Source organism: Rhynchophorus ferrugineus, unplaced genomic scaffold, assembly GCF_030347505.1.
Source record: "Rhynchophorus ferrugineus isolate W39M unplaced genomic scaffold, kcgeb_rfMv2 rfM4, whole genome shotgun sequence".
Classification (NCBI taxonomy): Eukaryota; Metazoa; Arthropoda; class Insecta; order Coleoptera; family Curculionidae; genus Rhynchophorus; species Rhynchophorus ferrugineus.
In genome coordinates, this window is record NW_027472583.1 from 41,779,188 (window position 1) to 41,795,018 (window position 15,831).

Genomic DNA, 15,831 nt, shown 5'->3' on the forward strand with positions numbered 1-15,831 from the left:
GTATTAATTAATACTCGGAAATTATAACAGTGTGTGGTAAATAATTATCTCATAATTTAATAATTCCCCATACTCGAGTGCAAACAATAGTTAATTTCATTGTTTAATAGGCCGTTATTAAAATAGTTCGTAATTTTTAGGTTTTTTGTAATCACACTTAAATCGCGGTTAAGCCCCGAATATCAAATAAAAATTGTCAACTAGCTTTGATTTATGTAGGAAGCTGAGATAAGACTCGACTATAAAAATATTACATTGCACGAAAACCAAACTAAATAAAGCTCTTATGATTTATAGCTTTATAAAAATGTATGCTATTATAAAAAGTCTATATATATATATATATATATAGAGTGGAACATTTATAATATATCAAATTTTCCTATTGTTCCATTGTAAGGCTATAGTGATTGGCATTGGTAAATATTGAAAATACATCAATCGACAAAACTGTTGATATTTTGGAAGAATAAATAATGTGTTAAAGAAGTAACTAGTTTGATTTCTAATTGAAATTTTTAAAATTGTAGCATTATAATTCACACATTTTTAAAAGCGAAAATCATAAAAATAAGGAACTATTTATATTTATCATCTCAGTGCTATCACCTATTCCACACATGTGATATATCTCAAATGGAAACTATCTCGATAGCTACATTTGCCGATGATACTGCGATTCTTGATTTCGGAGATAATAGAAAAGAATCCACACACAAACTACAATAGGCTAGTTACAATATAAATGATTCAACCGAAACCTGGAAAATACAAATAAAAATTATCGAGAGAAATGAATCTTGATGCAAAACTTTTCTGGAAGGAATACATAAAAAAGAAAAGGAATTAACTGGAGTTCAAATATAGGAAAATATATTGATAAATTGGAACTAAATCACATTTATCTCTACATAATAAATTGCTATTATACAAGAAAGTATTGCAAACTATATGGACATACAAGATTGAATTACGGGGATATTCTGCAAATATAATATAAATACTACACAAGTTCTCCAGAGCATGGTCCTGAGATACTACCGGACTAATTACTTACCGACAGAACAGAAAATCAAGAAAATTGCAAGTAGTAATAAGGTGTATCTAATGGAAGAACAGTAGTGTTAATACATATCTATTATTACCGACTAAGATAAGACCGATATCCTTCTAGGTATATGCCTATATTTAATTTATTTTAAAGATACATTTAAGGTTAGTCGTTAACGACTAGTACCAATGTAGTAAATAAATATGAAAAAATCTTTTTATTGAAATTAATTGCTTGTGGCAACTATTAAGTGATTTCAAATAATTTCAGCATTAATTTCAATAGGATAGCCTAATTTACAGTCATTAGGCCAGTAAGCAGTTAAAATAAATTGTTATTTGAGTGGTACAGAATTACTTCATCTATCTACAACGAATTATGCGCTATTTAGATATATAACAATCTATAACTCCAATTATGAGACGTAAAAAATAAAGGTGCTGCAACATTGTATTAAGGCCAGAACAATTTAAAACATATTAATATTAAATTAAGTACTGGTTTTCTAGCTTGTCTCGAATAAATCAACTGTTATCATGCTGCTATTAACTATGATGAATTATAAATATTAATTGCAGTTCATAGGAATAATACAGTATAAATAGAAAAATATTTGCCTTCATCATCATCAGCAGCAATCTATAGTCGGTGACCGAATAGAGGATCTACTCTTCACCAATACACTGCGCGCCACAGAACTTCCAATATTCTTCACTAAAGCTCTTAAGAGTTTGAAATCGAGCCCAACTGTTCTCACCTCGAACACTTTTACACCTGAAAAACTCAAAACTTGCACCTGAAAGGTCAGGTTCGTCACATGAGACTATGAGAATTTAATTCGACACATAGATCCACGCACATCCAAACCATTATAATTTACGTCTTTGAATATTTTCCTCTCGGACATACCATTTACATATACCAGACTAATAGTATCAAAGCTTCAGAGCTATAGAGAAAGACTGATAAGAGAAGTGTTCGAAAGAGGCAGATTTTAATATTTATTGTAATATTTCCTCTCTTCCGCATGCACCAAAAAAGATCATACCTACTTCGAGAAGCAGAGTTAGCTGGGTCGGCATATTACTTTAGCAGTAGATGCCACTTTCTTCTCCTATATTACTGATCCCGAACACGAACGAAGTTCAACATCGCCGTCCATATTAACCGTATTTATGACGAATTTCATTTTTTGTTATATAGTCTAGCAGATTCTATCATTCCGTCATCAAATTCAAGTATTAGGGAAGCGGAATTTCCATTCTAATTTCGAAAATGTCATTCTGCCATACCTATGATTTGCTTATCGAACCTGACTTGCTTCCAAACCATGTAATATGGATTAAAACTTATAAACCATAGCGGTGAAATTACCACATGATTCCTTTCAAATTCGTCTAACATCCAATTCTATTCCATACATTGGATAAGTAGTAGATAGAGGCAGAAAATTGAATAAGTATTGTAAGCGATAAATTGAGAACAATTTATATTTTTACAACTGATATATTTAGAATTATAATACATTACATTAGCAGACAGTACGACGATTGTACAAAATGTTCTTTACAGAATCAAATACCAGGAACAACTATCTAAATAAGTACATGGAACGGCCCAGAGAGATGTTATGGTTAAAATACTCAACAGCCCTCTCTTATTCCGATCTATAAATGACTCGGTATTAATCCGTTTTTTTTTTTGAGAAACAAATGGAACAATAACCAACAAATAAACCACATGGCTCTCGCTAATATATTGAATTGCATACAGATCGATCAGACTATCATTTAAGCCGTCCCGACTTATTACTATAATGACAAATAATATCCCTCGTAACTAGCACTATAGCCAGAATCTTTTGGTCGTATATAATCTAAATTCGGGTACTTTCGAGATCTTCAATAACCGATTTACGAACATTAGAGTTAATATGGAAATTATCCATGGATTTTAATGAATCCAGATTAGGTTCGACACACATAATCTCTTTCGCCTCCGTAGTTGTTGAAAATCTACCAGTGATTTCTTTAGAAACTATTACTCGGTCTGCTAGTGTTATTGTGATGAAGTATAGTATGGTTAGGCACAATATAAAATTTCAAATTGACATCGATGTTTTCCATTTTAATTTTCCTAAATTAAGCTAATAGGTAATCCTGAATCTATGCACTCAAAGTGTATTCACCAGTAACATCATAGCTAATAGAAATCAAATATGGCAAGCTGTGAGCAACCTGAAGTAAATTGGTTTATGTTGCAGTTTGTGGTTCGTTCCGCGAATCACTATCACTTTCGTGACCTCCTTTGCGCATCTTCTCCTAACCACCACATTGAGAACACTCGCTCCGTAGATGTGACATTGCACCACAAATGAAATGCACCAAAATACATCTTGGACTTTTTACACTCCATTGAAAGATATCGAGGCGACGAAGTTTTGTTCAAATTATTACCACTTGCATTATTCATATCATATTATGTTCACTGCCGCTTGGCTTATTACAATGCAAGTTAATGTTTTCAAACACTTCCGATAAGTTAGCACCCGAACGGAAACGTAACATTCGAGCTTGATCTCGAAGCTGCTTATCCGAAATGCCATCAACTATATAATCAATTATCTCTTCTTCAACCGGAACCTGATTTCCTAATATTACCTTGTCGTGATAATAATCACTAAATCGTTCGCTGGTTTTCCCCACTCTGCTCTCGAACTCTTTTCTCCTTAACAATTTACTGGGACGATATTTGAATATTTGTCCAATGGCTTTCAGTAAGTTGGTGACTGACACCGCTAAATGAGATGGTTCCGAATGAAACCATGACAATGCACGACCTTTTAATTTGGAGCTGATTAAGACTAGAGCAGCATTATTCTCCAACTGATAACGATACGCGTAAAAGTTGTACCTGCTGCTCCCATTGCCCAAAATCACTATAACCATCAAAATCACCTAATAAGCCGCCCATTTCTACAATAATAAAATGTCTGCTAGTCCTGGACTTACCAAGCTGAGAATTAGTTATGGTTTTCTGTTCTTTTTGAAGAAATTCTCGTTCACAGCAGTTCCATCCCGTTCTCGTCTTAACATTTCTATTTTAAATTGACCTTGTCTAGATGAACCAAGTGCTTCCTATTGAAGTTTCTCGTAGGCCAGTTTTTGCTAAATATTTTCCGATATTTTCTCTAGTCGTTCAGTAAGTTCGGCCCTTTTGCCATTCACTGGCAAATTTCGGTCCCTTAAAAACTCAAATTCTGTTACTGCAATTTCTTGTGAAGATATTTCTAGTTAATTTAAAATTGATGTGACGTAAGAGAAAGTAAACGAAACCAATATGTAACAACGTTTCTTTTTTTTCTATTAATCATCACAACTAATGCCACTATTCACGCAAAATCACAAATTGCCCAACCCCACGAAACTTCACAATCCGTCGCTTCCGTGTAACTTATTAATAAAACAATTAACTGTACTTTAAATATCCGATGTCTGAAGATCGCCTACAATAGATTGGAAAAGTACCAAATAACCAGTAACAATAATAACTAATATATTCAGAATTATAATAAATTACTTTAATACACAATACATCGATTGTACCAAAATACTATGAAGGACTATTTAAAGAACTACCTGGAACAGCCCAGAGAAACGTTATGGTTAAAACACTCGACAGCCTTCTCTTGTTCCGATCTCTAAACGACTCGGTATCAATCCGTTTTTTGAGAAACAAATCGGACAGTACCCAGTAAATAAACAATTTGGCCCCCGAAAATATACTGAATTGCTTACGGATCGGCCAGACTGACATTTAAACCGTCCCGGCTTATTACTATAGTGACAAATAATATCCTTCGTAACTAGCACTATATCCAGGATCTTTTGGTCATATATAATCTAAATTCGGTTACTTTTGAGATCTTCAATAACCGGTTTATGAACATTTCAATTAATATTGAAATTACCCACAGATATCAATAAATCCAGATTAGGTTTGATATACATAATAATTTCACCTCCGTAGTTTTTGAAACTCTACCAGTGATTTCTTTAGCAACTATTACGCGATCTCCTAGTGTGATTGTGATGAAGGGCTGCGTAGAAAAATCGCGCCAAACCAAAGCTATACAAATCATATTATCGTTAGGTACAATAAATAACTAAAAAAATTGACATCGATATTTTCCACTTCAATTTTTGTATAAAAAATCCCAATAATTTATAACGGTGACCCATTTATACCGCCATTTATATATAATTTAATTAAGCTAATAGGTGATACTAAATCATTGCACTCAAAGTGAATTCACAAGTGTAATCAGCCTTACTAGTGACCTCATAGTTAATAGGAATCAAATATGGTAAGCCGTGAGCAACCTGAAGTAAATTGGTTGATGTTGCAGGTTGTGGTTCCTTCCGCGAATCACTATCACGTTCTTGACCTGCTTCGCCTTTCTTCTCCTGACCACCACATTGAGGACACTCCGAGGACGAGGTTTTTTGAGAAACTAATGAGACAATACCCTGCAAATAAACCATATGCCCTCGCCAATATACCAAATTGCCTACAATATATTAATTATATGTAACCGCAAAGATGTCTAAATGAAGATAAGAATATTAACATCCAAACCTAACAAAAGAAAGTTTTTACGTATATAGTAAAAATACATAACAACAGAATCCCTGAGATCAAACAATGCACACAAAACGTTAATAACTTTACATCACTTCATAAGTATTATTTAATTAAATTCTCACTTGTCCTAACATACTGATTAAACAACGGATGTTTTTATTTGAGATGCAGCGCAGTTTTCTCTGAATTTGTTTATATTAAAATTTTATTTGTATAATATTTAATATGAATTAGTAAATGTTTTAATTAAATAATTTCAGATAAGTAATTCTTAGGGAACTTTAAATGATGCTGAACTTGTAATGTAAAATTTGCTTATATACATTATTTTTTAATGAATGCCCTCGAACTGGAAGATAAATTGTAACATGTAATGTGTTGATGGAATTGACATATATGATTGATCTAAGCTTCTTATCGAGTTATGGTGGCCTCGGCATCATTTTGAAAAAAAAAAGTTATGAAAAAAATATCTTCGTTAATATTATTGTCATAAAAGCTAACATATATCAAACAGTTGCCTTTTAAGTCAATATTCTCATATAATCAAATAGAACAATTTAATCGCTCAAATAAAACAAAAGTTGTCTCAACGCTTTCGTATCTAAAATTGACATTATCCAGAACTACTCCAGAGTACTACAACGCAGAGACGCTTCAAGCATCTCCTGTGACATCACTCCAAATACAGATAGACACCGTAAGTATGGTTACGTAAAATTTTAACGTTCGTTAAGTGTTTTTTTCTCGTTTAGCCATTTGTCCTTTTACTCCTTAATTTGTAAAAAGACAATAAATTGATAATCGTTAATATTTGACAGAGGTAGTCGTTACAGAATTAACACTTCAGACTTGTTGATAGTATAGTTGATTGTATGTATTTTTATTATAGGTAAACATTTGAAAGGGATTATTTAGGAAAAGGATATTTAGGTTCTCCAAATTTCGTAAACCTGAAATAATATTTGAAATATATATTTTTTCATAGTTATCAGAATGTTTACTTTCTATAAGTACAACAAAATTATTAAACATATAAACCTGTACCTTTTATTTTTATAACTGCAGCAATAGCCAAATGTTTTGTATGCTCTATATATATTTTGTATGCAAATGTACCGATATACTAGACACTAGTAGCATCAATTAGACTAGACCATCTAGCAGCCGACAAAGGTTTTATAACTAACTCAAAACAGATTATTTATTGGTTTAGACAGAAAAAAATATAGCTTTGGATCAAATGAAAAAAAAGTATACTAAACCTACAAAAGTTGATTCAGGCAAACCACTGTAAGTTTTAAACTAGACATCAATTTGTCATAGAGTACGGGATCTGATACTAATTAATGACTTTGATAGGACTCTTTAAAAATATACGTATATTATATATATATATATATATATATATATATATATATATATATATATATATATATATTGGAATATATCATTCTTAAATAAATTACTATACAAAATGGTATTTTAAATGATAGCAAAGCGAAAATTAAGTATAGTATCCAAGAAACTACTCAAATAGAACTGTTCTTTGACAATCATTGTCAATAACTCTATCTAGCCGCCTAAAATTTATAGCTCTCATACTATATCAATCGATAATACCAGTAATATCCAGATTTGAGATAGTGTTTTGTCACTTCAAATTTAGAATTTTTATATTCTCCCCCATTGCAGTTCTCAAAACATCTACATACCTTGGAACTGTTAAATTAAACACGTTTTCCTTGCACTTTAGAAAATATATTATAACTCTGCCAGTTATTGAAAACATTCTCAATATTGCAGAATACTGAATATCATTTACTAAATCAACCCAAATAAAATTGACGAATGAATTTAAAAATAGCTTAAAACTCCATGAAGGATTAATTTTATATAAATGCCTATTTTTATTAGTTGTTGATATGAAAGAATTTGGTGGTTTTTAGACTCGGTTTTGACTTCCATTTATAAAAAAACTATGCATAATGTTTTAAAATGTTCTGTTGAAATCATTACTATTGGCAATGTCTAGATTGCTTAGCGTGATACGGTGTTCTCGTCCTCTTTCTCACATTCATTCCTCCCACATTCATAATTTGTGAACTCTCAAATATTCATCTTTTTTTATTCATGATCAATTTATTAACTATTATTGCTCCATTTCTTTGTGCTCTATCATTTATTACTATTTCCGTTCGTTTCATATTTTTCATGTTCATTAAAATTTTAAAAATATCTATTGTTATGGTTATCGTATCTCAGTTCATTTTTCTATTTATTATAATTTTTTCTATTACTTTTACCTTGCCTTTTCCCATTTATACCCTTACAACAATTATTAAAACTTGAACCAGCATGAGCAAATAAAATACTATAAACAACTATTTGGTTTGTATGGGTTGATACATTTCTCCATTCCTGATTATAATAATTTAATTTGAATATAAAACAAAATTGGACAAATTCTTTAATCAGAAACATAAAGTTATAGAATAAATTGATGGATATGAAACAAAATCTACTTTAAATAAAGCTATATATAACAGCATAAGAGCACAACTGTAAATCTAATTTAGAGGATACGTTAATTATGTACAGTAAAAAAGTAATAAATACGTAATGTTTGTAAAATATTAGCCGGTAATTCCTTTATTTTTATTCATCATCATGAAACCTACTTTAAGTGACCGAATCTAAAAATGGACAAATTAAGAATTGCGACTAAATATTTTTTCGAGTGTTCATTTATCAACTAGGTTTTATTTAGACTGAACCCACCCACTATTTTTTGGTAGAAATACTCAATAAAGAATATATTTAATTGAGCTTAGGTTAATAGTTATCTTCTGAAAGGTTATAAGTAGAGTTGTAATTCCATGTTCTAAGACATTAGCTATAACTTAAAAAATATCTTAATCTAAGTAATTTGCTTAATAGTCAATGACAATACTTTACTTATTATAAACACTGAATAATTATAAATTTAAATATATTCAATAAATATTTTCTTAAACTATTAGACGTCTAAAATAATATAAATACTATGTAACCGTGATTTTTTTTTTCATTATTAGGCAGTTTCTTAGCGATGCTTTATTTTAAAACACTAGTATGGTGGAAAACAACTATTTTCTTTTAAAACAGCTGCATGCCAGCTTGGCTAGCGCATGGGTAAATGCGACAGGACGAATCCTGATAGGGCATGGCCGTAAATTTATATTTGTTATTGTTTAGCATTGTAATTGTCCATAGGCAAGAGTGCAAAATCCGATAAGGAAAATGATCCCAGTCACGCCAGTCAGCAGGCTGGGTAGGACCAGATGTTTTCTGGAATCATTTTTAAGTTGGTCACTCGCCAGTCGATATACTTAATTCTGAGGACCGGGGTTCGGAGCCCAGCTGAATATCGATCAGAGGAGAGCGGCGTATGGCGCTGCTGCACACCGCGAATGTGGAGAATGCGGCAATTGTCCTGGGCCAAGAACCCAATCGGAAGGCGATGAAGGCAGAATAAGGATCCTGGAGGTATCAGTAGCAACACACGGTCCAGTCGTCATAAACGCTGGAGATACACCAACCTTCAAAAATGCCAACGGATCGTCAATAATTGATCTGACAATGGCCACTCCGCGATGCAGTACCAGGATTAGTGTTTGGAGGGTCAGGGAACATGAAGAGAACCTGAGTCTCCACAATACAATTTCTTTCATAATAAGTCCTGGGGAGGCTGCCGTAGAACGAACGCTAAACACGACACCGGGATGGAGAACCACACTGCAATATACTTACGCAGAAGTGCGAAATGGAGGTTCTGAACATGAAGACTACGAACCCGGAGGGGCTGATGAAGGCTCTCGGGAGAGGTGGTGCATGACCAGCTGAGAAAGCTCTTCCAATTAGGGCAATAAAATCACGTGGCCGGCAATCATAAGAGAATACTCCGAGATTCCCCTGTTCGGCAGTGAAGAATTAGTAATCGCGGCAGCATAATTAAAGCCAGGAAAGGCACCTGGCCCTGACGGTATACCGGTCGAGGTTGTCAAGGTCGTGGTGGAAGTCCAGACGCAGGAGGTGCGCCGGGTTATGAACTTTTGCCTGAGCAAGGCTTTATTTTCAAACTGCTGAAAGATAGCAAGGCTAGTCCTGGCACAGAAACCTAGCAATGACGAGGGCTTCGAAAAGGCATACCCATATGCCTTATAAACATGGCAGGTAAATTGCTCGAAAACTTAATTAAAACATACTTGAAGAGGTATTAGAAGGTAAGAATGCTATTCACTGTAGACGTTCTCCAGTTGATAAAAGAACCAGTGCAACACAACAACTCAAAGGTCTACAAAAACAGAGGGATGGTCTCCCTATTGATGCTGGACGTCAAATATGCCTTCAATTCGGCTCCCTGGAACGGGATAGTAAATGAACTTGGGTGAAACAAATGAGCGGATATCTGGTTGGCATCATCCAGTATTACCTAAATAAGAGATACGTGACAACCGAAGCAGAGGGTCTCGTAAGGATCTGGTGTGACGTCCCGCAGGGGTCGAACCTGCTGCCCATCTTTTGGAACGTTTTTTATAACCAAATCTTAAGAATTGAAATGGGGGAAGGTATAGACACAATTGCGTACGCTGATAACCTAGCAGTTATAGTATGTGCCTCTAGCAAGACCATCCTGGAGAGTAGACTGGCTGCGGTGGCAGTTATTGTAGGCGAGAAACTGAAAAACATGGGACTTACCCTAGCGCCGCACAAGAAGGGGCTAATTATTTTGGCAGGGAGGAGGTCACTGAAAACCGTTGAAGTGAATATAGATAAGGTCGTAAGTCAGGGTGCTATAAAATATATGGGAGTGTGGCTGGATCGCGGACTGAGGATGATAACGCACATTCGAGGACTGACGGAAAGAGCAAAAGTAATAACTAACAACTTGACCCGTATTACCCCTCGCCTGGGCGGACCTAATGAATGGAAAGAAAAGATTTTTGGCCGCGACGGTGGTATCGACCATCCTCTATGCAACCCCAATCTGTATGAATGGATTGAGTTACGGGTTATACGAAAGGCTATTGGAGCGGGCCAATAGAAAACTGGCTTTTAGAGTTACCGCTGCATACCACACGGTAGCAACTGAAGCTGAGCTGGTTCTGACTAGGATGCCGCCCATCAAATTGGCGGCGATAGGGGGAGGGGTCGAATAATAATTTATAAGGATGACCAACAGTCAAAACCCAGAGCCAGACAAGAGCTTTTAGAGAAATGCCAACAAAGATGGGAGGGATACGAGGGATGGGCTAAGAAGTTCATCGTGAGTCTTGCGGAGTGGATGCAGTGGGAGGTACCCACAAAGTACTACCTCACTTAGGTACTGACAGGGCATGGAGCATTTAGCTCCTACCTCAAAAAGATTGGAAGAACGTCGTTGGATGCATGCTGGGGCTGCGGGATGATAGACTCACCTCCCATACTCTATTTTCATGTACAGAGTGGGAGTAGGGAAGAATACTGGCTGAGAGGAGCGTCAGAAAAAAGATCCGTGAGGGGAACGTTGCAAGACTGTTCACTGACGAGACCAAGCGGGGGACGATTTTAAAAATGACGACGGATATAATGAGACGCAAGTTCCAGAGTCACTAGCAGAGTCCACTAGCGGCTTAACCTGAGAAGTCAGCCCCCCACACTGAAGTAATGCTGATTGGCGGTTTCCACCATGGTCGGGTCCGTTAGAAGAGGATGAGTTTTTAATGGGTAAACTTTGATAGTAAATTATAGCATGAATTTTTAACTATAATATCGGATTGGAGGAGGTTGCAGAGGAGCCCCACACGGCGGCTATAAACGCTTTTCCCATCCAAAAAAAGTAAAAAGGAGAATTTAAAATATAAAAAAACAGCTGCAATTCTTCGCTGACTAGATTCGTAAAGTAGTGAAGAATAATTTCCAATAGGACTCCGTCCTATTCTTGTACCAAAATAGCCGCCAATTAAATCTAAAATATTTAATTATGATGAGCTACATATCTACTCCTGTTCTCTGTTCTAAAGCTCCCCATACCAGTTCAATTATGTTGAGGTCTGAAAACTAGACTAGGCAGAAGATATGTTTGATGATGTTAACAAACCAAGACTTTTGGATGTGTGTGTGGGCGCATTATCATTTTAGAATATAGCAGTATTTGGTAACAATATGTTACCTGAAATATTAATTCGCGTTAATCCGGCCATTGAATGTGAATAAGGGGGCAAGTAGAATATTTTCAATCCAATCATGATGGAACTTCCCCGAGCTTAACTGTAAAAAGCAGGCAGTCCACATTGAAAGCTTCTTTTGGGGTTCTGAAACGAAGATTAATCGGACCTTACCACATTGTTCCAATCTCAAATTTCCAGGTTTTATAATCGTTATACAACTTCAATTTAGCGTTGGCTTCTGTTACAAAGGGTCTCACAATCATCACTTCACCGCCCGTCTATGAATTCTAACTTTGTCTCAAATAAGTGTTAAGTTCTCTTAACATTTTTGATACGGAAGTTTTATGTTATCTAACTACAATGTTTCTTAAGGTTTGTCGATCTCAGCTAAATAAGGCAAATAAAGACTCGGCATATAAACTCAGCAATACATATGCATCACGTTATTTACACGGAAGCAATATTGGCAACATGAAACAAGATATTATATTTTGTCTATGGTATATCGGATATTACATATCGGTCTAGTCTATTCTTAAGTAATAAATTATACTAGATGGAAACATATCTTGAGCTCATGGAGAATACATCAGAACTAACAATAACTCAAGACAGCAAAGTTCGATATTGTGTTGTATTCAAATCCTTTAGTGATGTTACTCAGTGTATAATAACCGCTTTTGTCCAGTGAACTCAGCAATATTCTATACCGATTGTATTTTATTTGGATAAAATTCGGTTTTATGGATTATACATCACTTTATTTACATACATTTAACATCATAAACGGTATAGAAGTTTTATTGAAATTTTAGAGAAAACATATTTTTTGAAAAAATTTATTTCTTTCTCAGTAATTAGACAAATTTGAATCTATGAAAAAATATAGATTATTATTTTACTTATAGGTAATATTATCCATTTTCTATTCATTAGTAATAATATAACTTTCAATTTTGTGTTATTTTGTTTTTTTTTTCAATTTTGATTTATTCTGAAGACAAAAAAAGAATGTGTATATTATTAAGCGCGATTGTTTTATAGATCTTTTAAATTTTTACACGTATCTTTTGGAAGTAATTTTGTTTCCATATAACACTTCCTTTTCATTTTATTGCTTGGTCCATTCTATTTCTCACCACAAGAGATTTCGTTCATAACGATGAAAGGGCTATTAGGGATATTAGAACTGTGTGTTTTTATTATTTTTTAACATCAAAAAAAATTCTGTTGGGAAAACTTGGTATAATATATACGATTCAAAATATTTTCCAACTTTTTCCCTTTTTTTTTGCAACATAACTATACAGTATCGACGGAACAATGGTTGTATCATTGATCATCAGTTCATTCTCGCACTTTTCATTATCATTTCTTCATAGTTAATACTAAATATTCACACAGAAAATCGAATAATTTTACATTTTATTCATATCTTAATCTGTCATAGATTTGGATTTTAGAAAATGGTGAAATTGGTGAACAAAAAAATTGCCCAAATTATTGTGATAGCAAGATGCCGTTGTTTTGTTTTCAGCTAAATTGCAAAGGAGTTATATATGTGATGATGTGTTACTATGATAACTTCTTTTCTTAATTCTTAATGCTTATGTAGATAAAATTTAATAATCAAAATAGTTTCTAATTGATCATGTCAACGACTGAACACTTTCTAATTTATAGCGCCAACGGCTTAACGCAAATAAGTTACAAATTAAAAACCTTCTTCGGACATAGCCCTAATACCGGAAATGAAGTTTACAGCTAAATCTCATGTTGTATTTGAAAACAACACCTTCTATCGGGTAACAGCCATGGACGAAGAGCCATTATTATTAAACAATATCAAACATTATCCCTTGGAGTAATTTCGCTCAGAAAATGTATGGGCAAATTCAGTAAAGCCCGCAGATAGAAATATCGAGACGGTATCTGCAGTTTACTGCCACTCTAGACACACACTATCTGAAAGACACCTTGAGAACTGCATTTGATAAATTTTGTTCCAGATTTATCTGTGGTGGCTACCGAAACTTCAAGCATACAAACTGGAACTAATAGAAAAAATTAAGTTTGAATGCTTCATTTGAATCTGCAATGGCGAACCAACTTGCTGGCCAACTGACAAAAAAAATTCCTGATCTACTGGATTTTTATTATAAAAATGTTCACAGGAACTTTACAAAACTGGAAACATCTGTGGATTTAATATCGGACCACACCAGTGCAATATCACAATAACGATGACATTAACTACACACTCGAATTATAGAAGTACAAAAAGGGAAATATTCCGAAGCGTCACTGACACAGATATAAAAATTACAAAGACATATATATGGCCGAAAACCTCGAAAATGCCATCGATGAATTAAATATTATCATCCATCGAGCCGCCGAGAAGGCAATGTTAAAGCAAAGGAATTCCCCTAAAACACAATATATAGAATATCAAGGACAATAAAAAATAAATCGTAATTTAAAATACCATTTGATACCCAGGAGACAAATCCTTATTTAATACATATTAGAAAGAACTGAAGAGACTGATAGAAATATTAACAACAAACAACAACGTCCAGAACTACTTGTTAACAATTAGACCCACCATAGGGAGGAGCTTTTCCTTGTAGAAATCACATAAAACATTAAAAAGACCTAAAGCTCTAATAACTCCTATTAAGGACAACATAAGATGGTAAACAAGATCAAATCCAGTACCATTGTGGATTATCTACATATAAGTATTGTATTTCAATCTCTCTAAATGTACCTTTCGTTGAATAGTATTTGTCCTAAAGGAATTCTGAGAAAAACAAAAACTCTCGCATACTTAGGCTCGTATAGACCTATAGGCCTCTTACCAGCAATTGGTAAAATAATGGAAAAAATAATTCTAAGCAGCGAAATTGACAGCTTCGTTATTCACTGGATGTTGATTCAATGCTGACAATTCGCTAAGGCAGAGTGATGAGAGTGGAAATAACTAAAAGTTGTATCGTAGAATGTGAAGGATTTATGTGCATAGATATGTGTGTAGTTGTTCAGAATTATGCATGAGCATTTAGTTAAAATATGCGAGGAAGGAAATACTACTAACTGTTTTGCAGATACTGCAAATGCATTGGTAAGAATTCAGTGACTGATTTTATCAAAAATGGTGTACACAGGTAGTAAGAGAAGAAACAAAAAGATACAGTGAAATTAAAATGACTTCAACAGGAAGCACCGCATCCAACAGAAACAATAACTAAACTAAAAAAGGTAAATATGCTCTTTAATGAAAATAAAATACATTACTTGGATATACAATTATTGGAAGGTTAGTCCTCCAAGGGATACTACTACATAAAAAAATAAGGCTAGAACTCTACTTCATAGGTGGTGGTTCAATGTAGATATAATAAAACAACTATAACCTATAAACGGCTGTGGCTGTATAGTTAACTGTAGTTTAAATTTTTCGATAATATATGCATTAAATAAATTATAATGTTGAAATAAATGATACTTGATAACATTTTTGTTTCATTATTTTATTTATACTGGAATTTTGTTATATGTAAAAGCCAAAATAAACTAAAACTCAGAGCTGACGCAGCAAAATTGTAGTCTTGTGACGTCATACATTTAGATGGCATAGATTCACTGATATTTTGAATAGAGTGAAGAAAAGAAATAATAAAAACCCAATGATAATTCGAATATGCAATATATTGCTGAAAATGTAATGGTGCAATTCCTTTGTAATAATATCTTCTAAAGCCAATTTACCATTTAATATTAAATCTGAATTAAGTGACAGTTAGTCCTATTGAAGATCTAATTACGTAGATTAAAAAATCATTATTATTCCCTTACTATGAGTAATTTTAATTCACAGGAATATTTTGTGACGAATTTATTGATATATAGCTTGAACACCAGTCACGAAATTACAACGCC